Source organism: Anser brachyrhynchus (genome assembly GCF_964034855.1).
Source record: "Anser brachyrhynchus genome assembly, chromosome: 3".
NCBI classification, from domain to species: domain Eukaryota; kingdom Metazoa; phylum Chordata; class Aves; order Anseriformes; family Anatidae; genus Anser; species Anser brachyrhynchus.
In genome coordinates, this window is record NC_137696.1 from 82,994,309 (window position 1) to 83,008,864 (window position 14,556).

General features: G+C 37.2%; 1 long non-coding RNA gene across 3 annotated transcripts in view; it reads right to left on the reverse strand.

Moving 5' to 3' along the window:
* Positions 1–213: 213 nt before the first annotated feature.
* Positions 214–14,556, reverse strand: part of LOC308192662 — a 161,898-nt gene continuing 147,555 nt past the window's right edge. For all 3 annotated transcript variants that reach the window (XR_013948972.1, XR_013948973.1, XR_013948974.1), the window contains one exon: positions 214–9,285. This is a non-coding gene — a long non-coding RNA (uncharacterized lncRNA). The remainder of the gene's footprint in view (positions 9,286–14,556) is intronic.

Consider the following 14,556-nt stretch of genomic DNA (forward strand, 5'->3'; position numbering starts at 1 on the left):
CCCATACTTGTAACAACTGTTCTTACCCATCCATCTTTTTGGACTGCACAAAACTGTCACGTGCCTACCAGACCAATGAAAATTCAACACTTTATTTTTGAGTAGTTATGATCAACTTTTACAGTGAACAAAGGTGGAAAAGAAATACATCTGAAAAACTGAAAATGTGAGGAAGTCACAATGCAGTTTTATCCAGGACTAATAACACCTATATTTGTCTTTTTTTTTTTTTTTTTCCTGTGCATATATGCATATGACTGGACTTTCAGTTCATTCCCAAATACCCTTGCAAGCACAGCACCATGTATTATCACACACACATACCCCAGTGAAGACCTTCACTTCTCAAGCTTTACCTATAATGAACTCAGTACTTCCTCCACTGGTTAACCAGAAAGATTACCTCTTACATGGCAGGATCCTTTAACCATCGTGAATGGAAAGCTACCTTTAGCACTCACTTTAGTGTCCCTCAGTACTGTGTGGTTCAATATGAGTAAGAATATGGCTGTAGTGCTAAACAAGGAGATAATGAAAAAAATGCTATCAGTCTTTCATCATATGACTTCCTATCTCCATAACTGGCCTTATCTACCTGTGTTCTTGTAGAATTTTTGCCCTTTAGATATGGGGTTTTGCCTATAAAGGTGAAACACCCACAAGCACCTGTAAAACTCCCATGAGAGCTTGCTTCCCTTGCCAGTCCTTCTTTCCCACATTTCTTGACGTAAACTGAACTGGAAAGCAGCCCAGGCTCTTGCTCAGACACAGCTGAGTGCCACAGCCCAGCTGAGACAGGCAGCGACAGCTTCCCACCAGAGTGGAGGAGAAACTTCAGCTTGCTGGTACATGACACATATTCGGGTACATCAGGTTGAAAGTTAGATATGGGGAGTGGGCAATGGCAAAGGACTAAGAGGAGTCCACAGCAAAGCTAGGCAAAGAAAAGTGAAGGAAGTTGGGAATGAAAAGATAAGAGAGGAAGACAATCACAGAATCACAGAATCATCTAGGTTGGAAGACCTCCAAGATCACCTAGTCCAACCTCTGACCTAACACTAACAAGGCCTCCACTAAGCCATATCACTAAGCTCTAAATCTAAACATCTTTTAAAGACATCCAGGGATGGTGACTCAACCACTTCCCTGGGCAGCCCATTCCAATGCCTAACAGTCCTTTCAGTAAAGTTCTTCCTAATATCCAATCTAAACCTCCCCTGGCACAACTTTAGCCCATTCCCCCTCGTCCTGTCACCAGGCACGTGGGAGAACAGACCAACCCCCACCTCCCTACAGCCTCCTTTAAGGTACCTGTAGAGTGCAAAAAGGTCACCCAAGCCTCCTCTTTTCCAGACTGAACAATCCCAGCTCCCCCAGCTGCTCCTTGTAAGACTTGTTCTCCAGACCCCAATGACATTAACCTCTCTCTTCCTCACAGACACCTTGAGTGTTTGTTGAGTATAACTTCTTGGGAGTTAACTTGTAGCCTTTTGGCTACTTCGCATTTGCTTCTTATTCTGAAGGGTGCACTTTAAAATGGGCATTTACTGGGGTGCCAGCTTAAGGAGTGGATGTTGAGAGAACTGAGAGTCACAGATCATTCCTCACTGGCCACTGTCCATGGCAGGTGACACATGGTCAGTGGTGGAAGCTTATCATGAAGACCTGCAGCCATGGCACCCCGATGCTTGAGGAAAGAGAGTTGGGGAAGATGCAAGAAGCAGGAGGACTCTGACACTGGCACACCGGTTCTGCACACACTCCAGCCATGAATGGAGCACAGGGAAAATAAATAACAGTATTTCCATCTGTTGCAATAGAAAAACTTACACCAAGGTAAATTAAGCAATCTGCTCAATATAACAGGGCTTGCTGATAGAAATCTAGATGCTCCTACTCCAAACCTTCACCTGGGATGCCATAAAACCCATTTCAGTTTTCGGGCTTCAAGTTTCAGCCAAAGTGAAACAGAATATTGAGCAAAAACATGCAGACATTTCAGTCAGTGGGAATGGTATTTTCACAGACGCAGAGTGTGCTCAAAACCTGTGATTCAGCAGCAGTGACAATTATTGGTATTTAACCTTGAAAACAAGAGAAAGCCTACTTCAGAACCCCCTTTAATCCACAAGTGCTACCTCTGTACTTTGACATATCTGAACACTAATTTTAAAGGTGTAAACGATTTAATAGATTATAGGTATAAACACTGTAATATCATACTTACCAGTAAAATTTTTAGACACTATAAAAGCAGCTGGTGCCCGCCACACAAAGGCGGTTGTATAACAGAGGCAGAGAAGCTTAATCCTGTCTGTGAGGTCTTTAAAGTTTCCACTAGGATGAAGGGTGCTATAAAAATATTTTTAAGCCTGTAACTAGCAAAAATGACTTCATTATGATCTCATGTGCTGCCAGAACACCAATTAAATTGACTTGATAATGTTATGATTAGGCTGTACTTTTCATCAGTTACAAAGCTCTTGATTGAAGAAGAGATTTGCAACATTGAAAGAAATGACCTTGTGATATGGATTTTTATCAATGACTTTTTACCTTGCTAGCTTCCAATTACATGACAAATAAATAATAGTACTTGCAGTTTCTATTATACTTCTGAGGATCCCAAAGTACTCTACTGATTAATTAGCTTCACAAGAACTGTGAGAGTTAGATACATGTTATCCTGTTCTTATTAACAATTCAGAATTCAAATGTGATATCTTTCCCCCATTCAAATAAATGGCAAAAATCCTCTTGACTTTAGTGGTGGTAGGATTTCACTCAGAGAGTTTAAGCAGTTTGACCAAGGTCACAAAATCTGTCTGCAACAGAGCTGGGACAGCTCTCCTTTCTTACTGCCATCGCAGTTAAATACAGAAAGTGAGGCAATATTTACCTAAGGTTTGAATTACCCTTGATCGTGTACTTCCATTGTCAAAAAGCCACCTTTAAAAGTCATAACACTTTAAAATATAAAACATAAAAAAATAAAATTCACATAATGCATAAACAGGGGGAAAAAAGTGGTTGGTATAGGAAAAAGAGAGAGAAGGAGAGAGAGAGAGAACATTCCACAAAGCATCCTTTTCAGTCTATAACATAAAATGTTTTGAGAACACTTGTTTTTCAGTATTTGTATGAACACATGCATTGAGTAAATGTGTACTTGTATAAGATATGTTCTGATACAACTGTCTTAACAAGAATAAAATATGACACCGTCTCAACACAAATTCATAGAATAAAATCAAAGTACATACAGTACAGCAGTCTATTCAAATTTTCTCAGCCTATGCTAATGCAAATTTAAAATCAGTTAAGAAATTACATCATAATAAAGAATAATTTAGAAAAAAAAATGTGTTCCTTGATGTTCTAAAATGTATACTTCATTGTTACTGTTCTTTCTCAGTGCTAATTGCTGCTTAGGATGCAGGGCAGCAGGCATTCTCTGCACTGCATTCCAGACTCCTTTGAAGAGTTACAGAAAAGAAGGACAGAAAGACAATTTGTTATTCACTTTTCAGTTATGGAACAGAGTCAAGAAAATAAAAAGATCTTTTTGGAGCCAGTTCAAAAAATGTGGCAGCTAGAGCAGTGACAGCTGAGCTGCATTGCCTGTTGTCCACCAGGCAGCCTGGTTCCCATTGGAGGAGAAATGGAATATGGGCTACATTTTTATTTTTGGAAGGTATATGTAACCTTACTCCAACTAAACCTTTGCAAAAAGAAAAAGCGTGAAGAAATCCCTCCATTTCAGGGATTACAGCCAAACTCAACGTCTTTCCCTGAGTTTAAGCTAGAAGAGTTAACCTTAACTCTTAACTCATTACCTGTCTTATCTTTCTTAAGAAGATATTCCAAGGATATTGCAGTGGAGGAGGAAGGCAAGATTATTTCGTCATCAACTGTGAAATGTGGACAGAGTGGTGGACTGCAGTTCTTTCTCTGCTTTTCCTCAAGTAGTGTTAGTGGAAGCAGAGGAGACCCTGGAAGGGGAAAACACAACCAGTGCAACAGGGACATCTCTACAGACAATGGGAAGGTGACACCTACAGATATTTAGACACTTACAGAAGGAGAAGCAACACTTCTTGCAAGGGAAAGCAAAGAGAGAACTGGGAGGGCCTTCGGTGCTGAATAAACAACAACCACTGTCAGAAAAATGCTAAAACCTCTACAATTAAATGCAATGAATTATCTAGTGCCAACCTGAGCTGATTAGTCTACGTGGCATGGCACAATAACAATTAAAAAGGCAGGCTTGCCCAGCTGTGACCTGCATTGGCATCCCCAGGTTTCTAATTCCATGACAATTTCACTGTCTAACCATCTTTATCCTTGCAATGCCAATGTTATTATAAAGGAAAAAAAAAGAAAAAAAAAAGTTGCATTATAAGTTTTACATATATTCTATATATAAAATAAATAAAATGTTACGTTATAAACTTACCTGTTATAAAACCATTTAATTTCATTTGACCAGATGCATTTAGTGCAGTAACACAGAGAGGGAAAGAAGTTTACAATCAACATTTAATCTGGTTACTGTCTCAATAACAGCAAAATTGCAGCAGGTTTTCATGGTAATCAGAAAGCCTCTAGGCAATGCCAACCTTGTGTCTTAAATTACCACTTAGAGACAAAGCATAAGCCATTTTACAGTTGTACAGTGGTAGCATTACTGGTTTTCACCTTTAAATGCCAAATTTCACATAAACTACGGTGTAATATATAAACTTCTTTCAAGCTTCCTTTTGCAGACACCTCAGAAGTCACGTACTGATCTCCATAGATCTTAGGTAGAAAATCACCACACTTCACCCTCCAGGAATTACTGTCAGGCAAAGGGAGTTCTCCATAGTGCAGCATTCCACAAGTCCATATGCACTGTATTTCAGGGGGTTCTGACATGTATCCAGAATAAAACAAGCAAAGTAAGCTGAGTATGCTGCAAAAGACTACCTGTACCCACAGGTAGGCATAATGTTGATAGTGGGAGTTGATTATATTCTGGTTTATAGAAAACAAAAAGAAAACAAATTTTTGTTCTTGTTTTGGAAGACATTGTATTGACAGCTCACAATTCAGTTCTGAAGCTGTGGAGATACTTGTACCATAGACAAAAAAAATATCAAAATAAACCAGCAGAATTTTCAAAAATTTTATTTAAGTTCACAGAACCTGGAAAAATTCTGATGATATGCCTGTAGGAAGGCATGTTACTGACTCCTGGGGTATTTACAGTAAGATTTATTGCCTTCTTCCAAAGACTCTTAGCAAGAAACTGTGTCCAACTGAGTTTGAGAAAACAGATAAAAGATTTGACCTCCAGTCTCTAATAACAACAGTGGACACTGAACTAGATTATCTGGCCAGCAAGGTGAATTATCTTGACCACTAAGTGGATGTGATTAAAATCAGGGATGGGCAGAGTTTCTAGTAGACAATAAGAGAGCAACATAGATCACTCCATTTCACATCTTCCATTGTAGCATGATTTGCTTTTGGAATAATATGTTCTGTCCAAAGATGGACACAAATAAATCATAATACCTATTTTTCTGCTAAGTCTGCAGCTGATGAAGTAAAAACACTTGCTGAATTTCCTTTGTGTCATAGATACTGAACATTATTGTCATGGATATCTTTATCACTGAGTTGTCTTCTCTGTCTCATGGACATTCATCATGCCTCAGATATAAGGTACTGGAGACGTTGTTTATATGAATATTACAAATTTATTTCTAACCTCTCTGTTTTTCTTTGTGCATGATTAAATTAAAAACAAAAACACCAACTTGATTTTTTGGAGGGGGCAAGGAAAGCTTCTGTGCTACAAAACACAGATGGTACTGAAAGAGAAACAAGTAATTCACACATGGCATACATGTCAAACATTTTTTTCTAGATATTTCTGCATTAGATTTTCTGTCTCTTCTCCCTTCACCTATATTCTTCTCTTTTATTGAATGCAAACTCAAAGAAGCTTAAATCAAATATATGAAGTCACTAAGTTCAAGTAGATTTGAAATTAGGTGAGGAAAGTTCACTCAAACTCACAGACTATATTTCTGTCTTCAGCAATTTTGAAAACAAACATAATCTGTATCCATAGGGGAAGAGACTGAGGCAGCCTCTGATAGCAGGAAAGTCGATGTAAGTCTTTTCAAATGCAATGGAGTTTAATAAACTTATCTTAGAATGTCCTTTGACTTCCTATTGGCTGCTAGATGGAGTTGGCTGCTAGATGAAGCCTTACAAATTGTTTTTTCAGATATTTTTGATATTGAGATTCTTGTGGTCATTATTTCATTACTATTCAAGCCTTGCTGTCAAGATTACAGTTTATAAAAACTCTGACAGTTTATAAGAAATTATGTTTCTGTGCCATTTATTGTCTGTTAATGCTTACAGACTACCACTCCTTCTAACGATCAACACTCCAGTGTGTATTTTATGAATCTTTCTGAAAAAAATGATTTTATTTTCTTATTTGACCAAAATACTCTGCTAATATGTTGTTTACTTCTAATTGGAACTTGGAACATCGTCTGCCTCTTTAAAGCTTCCAAAAATATGCTAAAAAGAGGTTGAAATAAGGATTGTGTGAAGGGTAGTTTTCATTTGAATGAATATATTCAACTTGTGTCATGATGCTTGACATTAACGTAGCATCATGAAGAGCAATAAAATAGGTTGAGGCAGACAAGAATTTTATACTGAAATACATACACACAAATTATAAAGCTTGACAGTTCATACAAATCCAAAGAAAATTCTAACAATTAAGATATATAAGGTGAGGCTTCATAATCCATCAAAATGCTGAAAAGTATTTTGTCTAACTCATATTCAGATACTGAGTAACTTGAAGCTGAATCATTTTATATTATAAAGAACAGTAATGAAAACCTCCTAATTTAGTCTTCCTAGAAAAACAATCAGTGACAGTTTTATTTCCAAATTTTGAATATACATGGTGGAACTTTTGCATCATTAGTGAAGATCCAGTCCTCCAGGTGAGGAGAACATTATTTGCCCAGTTGTGGCATGGCTGGAGGAAGAACAAATTTTAAAAAGGCCAGGAAAAGAGAAGTGTATGAACTAAAATAGGAAGTAAAGGGAATGTGTGAATGAAGATTTCATTTTCATATACCTATGTGTAAGTACAGTCTTACTCAACTCCTAGCTCTGGGATTTCAGGTACAAAAATCACCTATCAAGGGTAATGGAATGTAAGTTTATTTTAGCTTTACAAATCTCTACTGCCAAAGAGACAGAACTTAAGTAGTTCACAATGTGAATTTTGCAGCCTAAACCAAGCATATACAGTATTATTTCATAAAATCAATATAGAAATGTCCTCTGCAAAATTCCTACTTGCTCTGCCTACCCCTATACAAGAATGTGTGAAACAACCTGCAGCTGATTCATGCTGTTCCTGCAAGGGGGAATATTTTTACATCCAAATCTTTTCCCTTGCTCTTTATTTGTTGTCAGTATAAGCAGCAGAGAGAGTTCCTTCTGTTTCATCAAATGGTACATTAACAACGAGTTTTTATGAAATACTAATGACTTTACCCCACTTGCTTGCAGCCTCAGCTCATTTCAGGCCTAGAGGCAATAACAGAAGCACAAAAGTCTTTGGTGTCGTCATGGTCACCCTCACCAGAGGTACACTGGCTGTAATGACCAGAATCATCAGGCTGCATTATACTGACAGGAGGAGGAACAAAGAGAGAAATCCTGATGGTCAAAAGTTTTGTGAAGACAACTCCTGAGTTCTTGAACTTGTTTTATTGGATTTTATTTACCATAGAAAACAGAAATAATGTTAACCTTTAATCATAACGTGAATCTAACAACTCTCATTCTTTCCAGCATGGTAAAAAAGTTAAAATTAAATATTAAAAGCAATGCAAATACATTTACTTGAATTTTAACATTCTCTTTTCATTACGTATGTATTTATATAAAACCTAACAATTCATCACAGTAGCCGTGCCGTTTACAAAGAAACATTTTTCCATCAAAAGGATCCATAAGGGCATAGATCCATAAGTGCATGTTGTGACTTAAAATAGGACACACCTCTTATTTAGCTATATAGCACCATAAATATATTGTGGAACAAAAAGAAAGGCCTTCTCACAAGTAGTAACCATCTTCCCCTCATGCTAATCCACTACTTTGTAGTCTTATGCAGCCTGTGGAGTATTAAAAAATTATTGTAAAAGCAGAAGTGATAGTTTCAGATTATTTTTTTTTGTAGTTTTGCAAAATAAATTTCCACTGAAGTTACCTCATAAAGCTAAATCAAAGCTGATGTTTTTAGCAAACTACAGTCATAATAAAGATGATAATTGGTTTATCCTATTCCATATGTTTTTACCTCTTTGTTTTTGTTTTTCTTTGACTTTCAGTTTTGATGGTTTTATTGAAGTAGCATGAAAATACATAAGTAAGAATTTACCGTGAAAATATCATAATACAACATGTATCAGGTATCGTACTGAAAACTAAGCACACATATTGGTAAAATACATTTTATTTTTTAGAGTATGCAGGTTGCAGAGGAAGGTAATGGAAGGAAGTAATGCCACTGTACTGGGGGAAATATTATGAAAAAATAGTGCATTCCCATCATGTGCACTAGCTGGCAAAACCCCTCCCTGTGTTCAGGCCAAAGAACCTCCTCTGAAAAGAGTTAGTCCTTGCTTAAAAGGACTGATCTTCATCATACAGGACATCCCCATAGCTCAGTCCCCAGGGTGCTTACCCACTAGGCAATTTGGAGACAATGACCATGTCCTTGAAGATATTTCAATGCCGTATGTTGACACATCTAAACAACAGGTTGCACTCTTCTTTATGTTGCTTAGAAGTTTCATCAAGCTTTAACATCTGATGTCTCTATGCTTCTCAGCTGACAAACCCAAGCAGAACAGTCTGAAGTAATCTAGTGATAAACAAGCCTTGAATCACTGTAGCAAAGTCCATATCTGACAGGAAAAGGTGCAACCTCCAGCACAGCCTCCAGTAACAGAAAGCATTCTTTCCATTTATTTATCAAGGATCAGGAAAGTCAATTCAGCACTTTAACAGTCACAGGCAAATGTCCTCCTTAGAGATGCTATAATCATTCTTCAGTTCCTGGAAATATTTTCCTTCCTTACCAGCATCACTTCCATCACACCCAGGAGTCGAACAGACTATTCTTCCATCAAGCAATTATGTCTTTCAGACAGAGGAACACATTGTTGGTGCCATCATCTCTTCCTGACAAGAAGGAAACAGAGTTGAGTGTGTCTGTACACTGGTTTTATAACTTCTAATAAAGTCATTTAAAGTTCCAGCACATATAGCAAATGTGAGAGGGGACAAAGCTCAGCTTCAAATGTCAGAGTCCTTTGCAGAGAGTAACAAATGGCCCTACCCCTGGAAAAGGACAAACCTGCAGAACTGCATGGATCAGTACTGCAGTCCAGGAGCTGGCACTGAGAATATTCCCAGCAATAAAAACTCTAGAATACAATTTCCACACAGCTTTTAGAAATGGTGGAATATCCTAAGGATTCCTGGGTTGTTTAGTGATTTTCTTCTGACAGAGACTTTCATTTGAAAGGGTGTAAAGAAATACTATGTGGTATTCTTAAAATATAAAGAATACATTTAAGTGTATACTGGTGGTGTTGTTTTTTCTCTATGATTAAGTAGCTTGTTTAATTGCAATGACATTTTTTCTCTCTCTTTTTTTTTTTCTCCCTAAGAAAATATTGGAAATGGAGATGGTAATTCGCTGTTCAGTTTTCAGACCCAGGTATTTGACTGTGAGACGTTTCTAAAAATCCATTTGTTACCTGCAGCAACTTATTCTAAAAATGAAGCACTCAAAATCTTTTTGTTTACAAAAGCTTCATACAAAACAACTGGGGTAAGGAAACAGGCCTCTACATATGGACTTTCACATAATTTTGCAGATGAGAAATCACAGGCTATGAGTCCTCCTTGGCAAAATGCGCTCATGAAAAGACAAATAATGTGAAAAACAAACTAAACCCGTGTAGTTAAATATACCTAAACATTGTTGTTAATTTAAAAATAAAGATTTCTGCTTGGTTAAGGAATAGTTTGGAATTATTTGTAATAATTGCAATTCATGATCTGAACTCCTTTTCTTACATGCATATATAGGGACAGAGGAACTTCCGAGGTCAGGGAAGTAGCAACTGCAAACATTAATTATGGTACTTTGGTAGAAATGACACTATATTTGTTATTAGTCAACAAAACATATTCTTCATTAGAATTAAGCCGTATAATTAACTTTTTTATTCTTAATACTCTGGTAGAAACAGGCTTGACAGGATGGAGCATAAAATGTATTTTATAAACAATCCATTCTGTAATTGGATTGTCCTGAAAATATAATCCTTTCCCTCTGGTTTAAAATTATTATTTATAATCACAAGCTCTGGTAAATATAAAAATGCAGAAGCCTAAGCCCAAGCAGAGTGTTTTCAGTTCTGTTGCTCTTTTTCCCCTCACTCTTCTGCACCTAGAAGCATTTTCTTTGAGACAGAAAGAGGGATGCACGCAGAATGCCGAATGCAATCTTGCAAATGTAGTCTGGTTTTGCTCCCTCACATTTTCTTTTTCAGAATCCTAATGTAACACCTCCCTGCACTATCACTTGTTAAAGCCCCGGCTCCTGAGCTGTTGTGTTTGGCCAGCAATTAAACAGCTCCCTGCATGAGAAATCCTCCCACTCACAGAATCCTTAGCCCTCCTTTCCTAATGGTAGCAGAGCAAAACGGTATATCTTCATACACACGGTGCAACTGCCAAGAAATCAATTCCATGTGTTTTCCTCCCTTTTACACTTTTAAAGAACCGTGATCAGTTTTCTGTTTCTGTTTCTTTTACACATCCTTTCCAAGCTTTAAAGCAGTGTCTGAGCCCTTCCCCTCTCCCCTGTGAAAATAAATAAATAAATAAATAAAAACAGGTAGAATTCCTCTGTTACTATTAACACCTAAAAATATGATCATGAAACAAAAGCTTTGCTCCTCTGTCCAATTTGATGTCTTTTTCATGCTGCCTCAGTGATGGCCAAATAATTGGTTGTTCACTTGTGTCCTTGTCTCCCCCGACAGTTCCACAGATGCCCTGAACAATGCTCCAAAGACTGCTTTCAGTAGGGGCAAATCCTCATTAATCATTCCTGGCTGACAGCACAAGGGAACACCTGCATCTGGTGCAGGGACCAGGCACCGGCTTCTGGGAGTCTGCATTAAAAAGACCAACAGCCAATTCAAGTGGTGGGAGTAGGCTTCTAATAGCCATGTGAGAAATCTCTCTCTCTCTCTCTCTCTGGGTTTTCCTTTCATTAAATATCTAAAATTAGACCTGTGGCTCATGTTGAGATTAAAACACCAATGTATTCTAAGCAAATCAGGAAATGAACAGTACTGTATGTTATGATAAATGGCTGCTAAATTCTTTATGTCTAGATCAAGCAATGTTAGCATTAAATACTGATGAACTGTCACATAATTTTCATTTAGAAATGACTGCACTTTGAGCTTCATGTCCTGTGGTGCTCATAAATATTTTTCCCTGCTATAATTCACAAGTGGACTATACTGCCTATACGGATATTTTTACCAGCTCCATACTGTATATAAACTCTTTTTCAGTGCAAGCATGTCAACCTGTCTGTCCAAAGTGTTATCAGAAAGTGTTCATAGTGCAGAAAGGTACCGTAGCCTCCCCAGCACTGTAAAAGTGGCTTCCTATTATAACACTTTCCTGACAGAACAGTTGTCAGATTTTTAAAATTGTTTTTGTTTCACTTAGAGCACAGTGGAGGATTTTCCTCCTAAGGAAAATGAGGAAGGAGTGAGGAAAGCAAAAGGAAATTGTTTTTTATTTGTAGTATTTTTTCATAGAAACGAGTCAGATACAAATCTAAACATTTAGGGCCATTAAAATCTGTGGTGAGATTCCAACCGATTTCAATGGGCTTTGGGTCAGGCCCTTAAGCCCTGCATCTGGTCTGTGATTAAATAAGCACATGTCTTCCCACACATAAGCTGGGCAGGACCACCACGGGCTGGGGATTACAAACAACTAACAATGTATTTTTTTGCACATATGACTGAGCACAACCAGGCTTTGAGTCCATCCATAAAATATGTTCATGTCTCAAACAAGAAAGCGCTCAGCTGATACAAAAAGTATCCTTTAAAAGGCAGGCAATTATCACCTATACACCATGGTGAAGATTTTACCAAAGGTCAGAAGGGGGAGTAAAGGAAAGGCTGAGGCAGAGACAAAAAAAAAAAAAAAAAAAAAAAAAAAAGCAGAACTCGAGAGCATTAAAACAGCCAAGATGTTGTATATAGCAGAAGAGTATAAAACACATCGAGGATATTAATTACAAATGTAGTCTGAAATATATTTTTCAGGCAAGTTGATACTGATGGAATTGATTTTGAAAACAATGACTGAAACAGACACATTTTGAAGTGGCTTCTATTAACTTTAAAGAGAAGGAAAAGTTTGCACCTTCATTTGCAAAGCACAAGTATGTTCTGTACAAACATGAATAAAGCTTGCATGCAGTAACTTAACAACAACAACAAAAAAAAGTGACAGCCAACAGAAATATATAAACCACCATATTTGTGAAATCAAGAGTTAAATGTGTCCATATATATTTTATATCTTCATTTTTTCTTATGTTTATCTCCATATGTATATACTCTCTTACAATTATTGAACAAAACTTTAAAGATATTTATCTGTTTCACTTCATAGTCAGGGAGAAAAAGTGACATTTTACAGAGAAATACTTTTTCCTACAGAGTGCAGTACCATCATCTGCGCAATGTGAGAAATAATACGAACTAAATGCCCTGAAATAAGGAGACAAATAAGAGCCAATAGAATAATACAGACACCCACATTTGGTCTGTTCCCTGGCAGCCACCACTACATGATCTTTTCATTACTACTTCCTACTGTGCTTTCATAGCAGCAGCTACAGTGTCTGTTATGAAGAATTTCATCCATGTGATGAAGAAATTGTGGTTATAACAGATCAGTTTATTCCTAAGAATAATATTCAAAGAATCATAGAATGGGTGGGGTTGGAAGGGACTTTAAAGGTCATCCAGTTCCAACCCCCCTGCCATGGGCAGGGACACCTCCCACCAGACCAGGCTGCTGAAAGCCCCATTCAACCTGGCAAATATTTTTATAAGCTCTTTTAAAATCTCAGATCCTTAAAGTCCCTATTAGGACCTTATGCAAATATGTACAGAAGTGAGTAAAATAAGTAGATGTGATGTAATTATGTTCACATCTGTTTGTAAAGATGGTAAATATGCTGACACACATACTGTGCATAGCTGTATCTCCTTAGCAATATACCTGAGTTATAGATGAGAAGTACTTAATGTGGGAAGTCCCCTTCCAATTTTCTTTAACTGAGATGGGTAGGAAATTGTCATACATGCAGGAGGCTAGAATGCAAATTATAGCTGCCCTCTGGCAAGTTTCATTAGGTTTTCTGAAATCTTTTTAAATTTGCTGTGTAAATAATTTCACGTATAACTTGACAAAATCTGCTGTTCAAAAATGATACGTTTCATGCCCACTTCAAATGTATTGGGGGGAAGGTCTTCAAAGAGACATTGTTAAGGTAAAAATCTTGCTAAAAATTACCTTGGTTGCTATTAGAAGGTCTGATTATTATATCATATTAAAGTTTTAAAATAACTTTGAAAATCTTTTTCTTTTTTTCCAGGTATCGCTCACATCTCATAGGCTGGACAGCAAGAGGAGACCAGCAAGTTTTTTGTTAGAACCTGTTTCACCATCCACTCTCACTCTAACCAACTACAATGGATCAGCACAGAAATTTCCATGAAATTAAAGATGAAATCCCCATATAAAAAAGCCTACTTTCATTCCAATTTTAAAAATTCATTTCTTTAGACCATTTCAATTCATAACCATTTAAAAAAATCTCATTAGAGGGAGTTTCCCACTGAAATACACATAACTCAGCAATACTAGCATATAGCTCATGTTCACCCCCCCTCCCACTTACTTCTTTCACAGCTTGGAGTCACTCCGTTCTCAGAGGTAATCTAAAACTTTACATACACAATTTTTCACGTCAAACATTCCACCAGTGTTATTACTGGGCGAAAAGTGGACTCATTCTAATAGGAGTTAGAATGGAAAGCCAAAAGCCAAAATACAATCCTTAATAATGACCTGTCTTCCACCCAGTCTTCATCTGCCGGAGCTGGAGAAATATTCTTGACCCAGTCTAAACCATGCACATAGATCATATACTGCAAAAAGTAAAGTGTTAAAGGAATCATGTAGGTAAGCTTCACATTATAAACATGGTACCCAAAACCAATCTAGAACAGGTTTATAATTGTTGCCTTTATCTTAGTAGCTATAGTTAGAAGGCACTGTACATAATAGACTAAATATATAACCAGCCTCCCAAGTAAAGGTGGCTTTCAA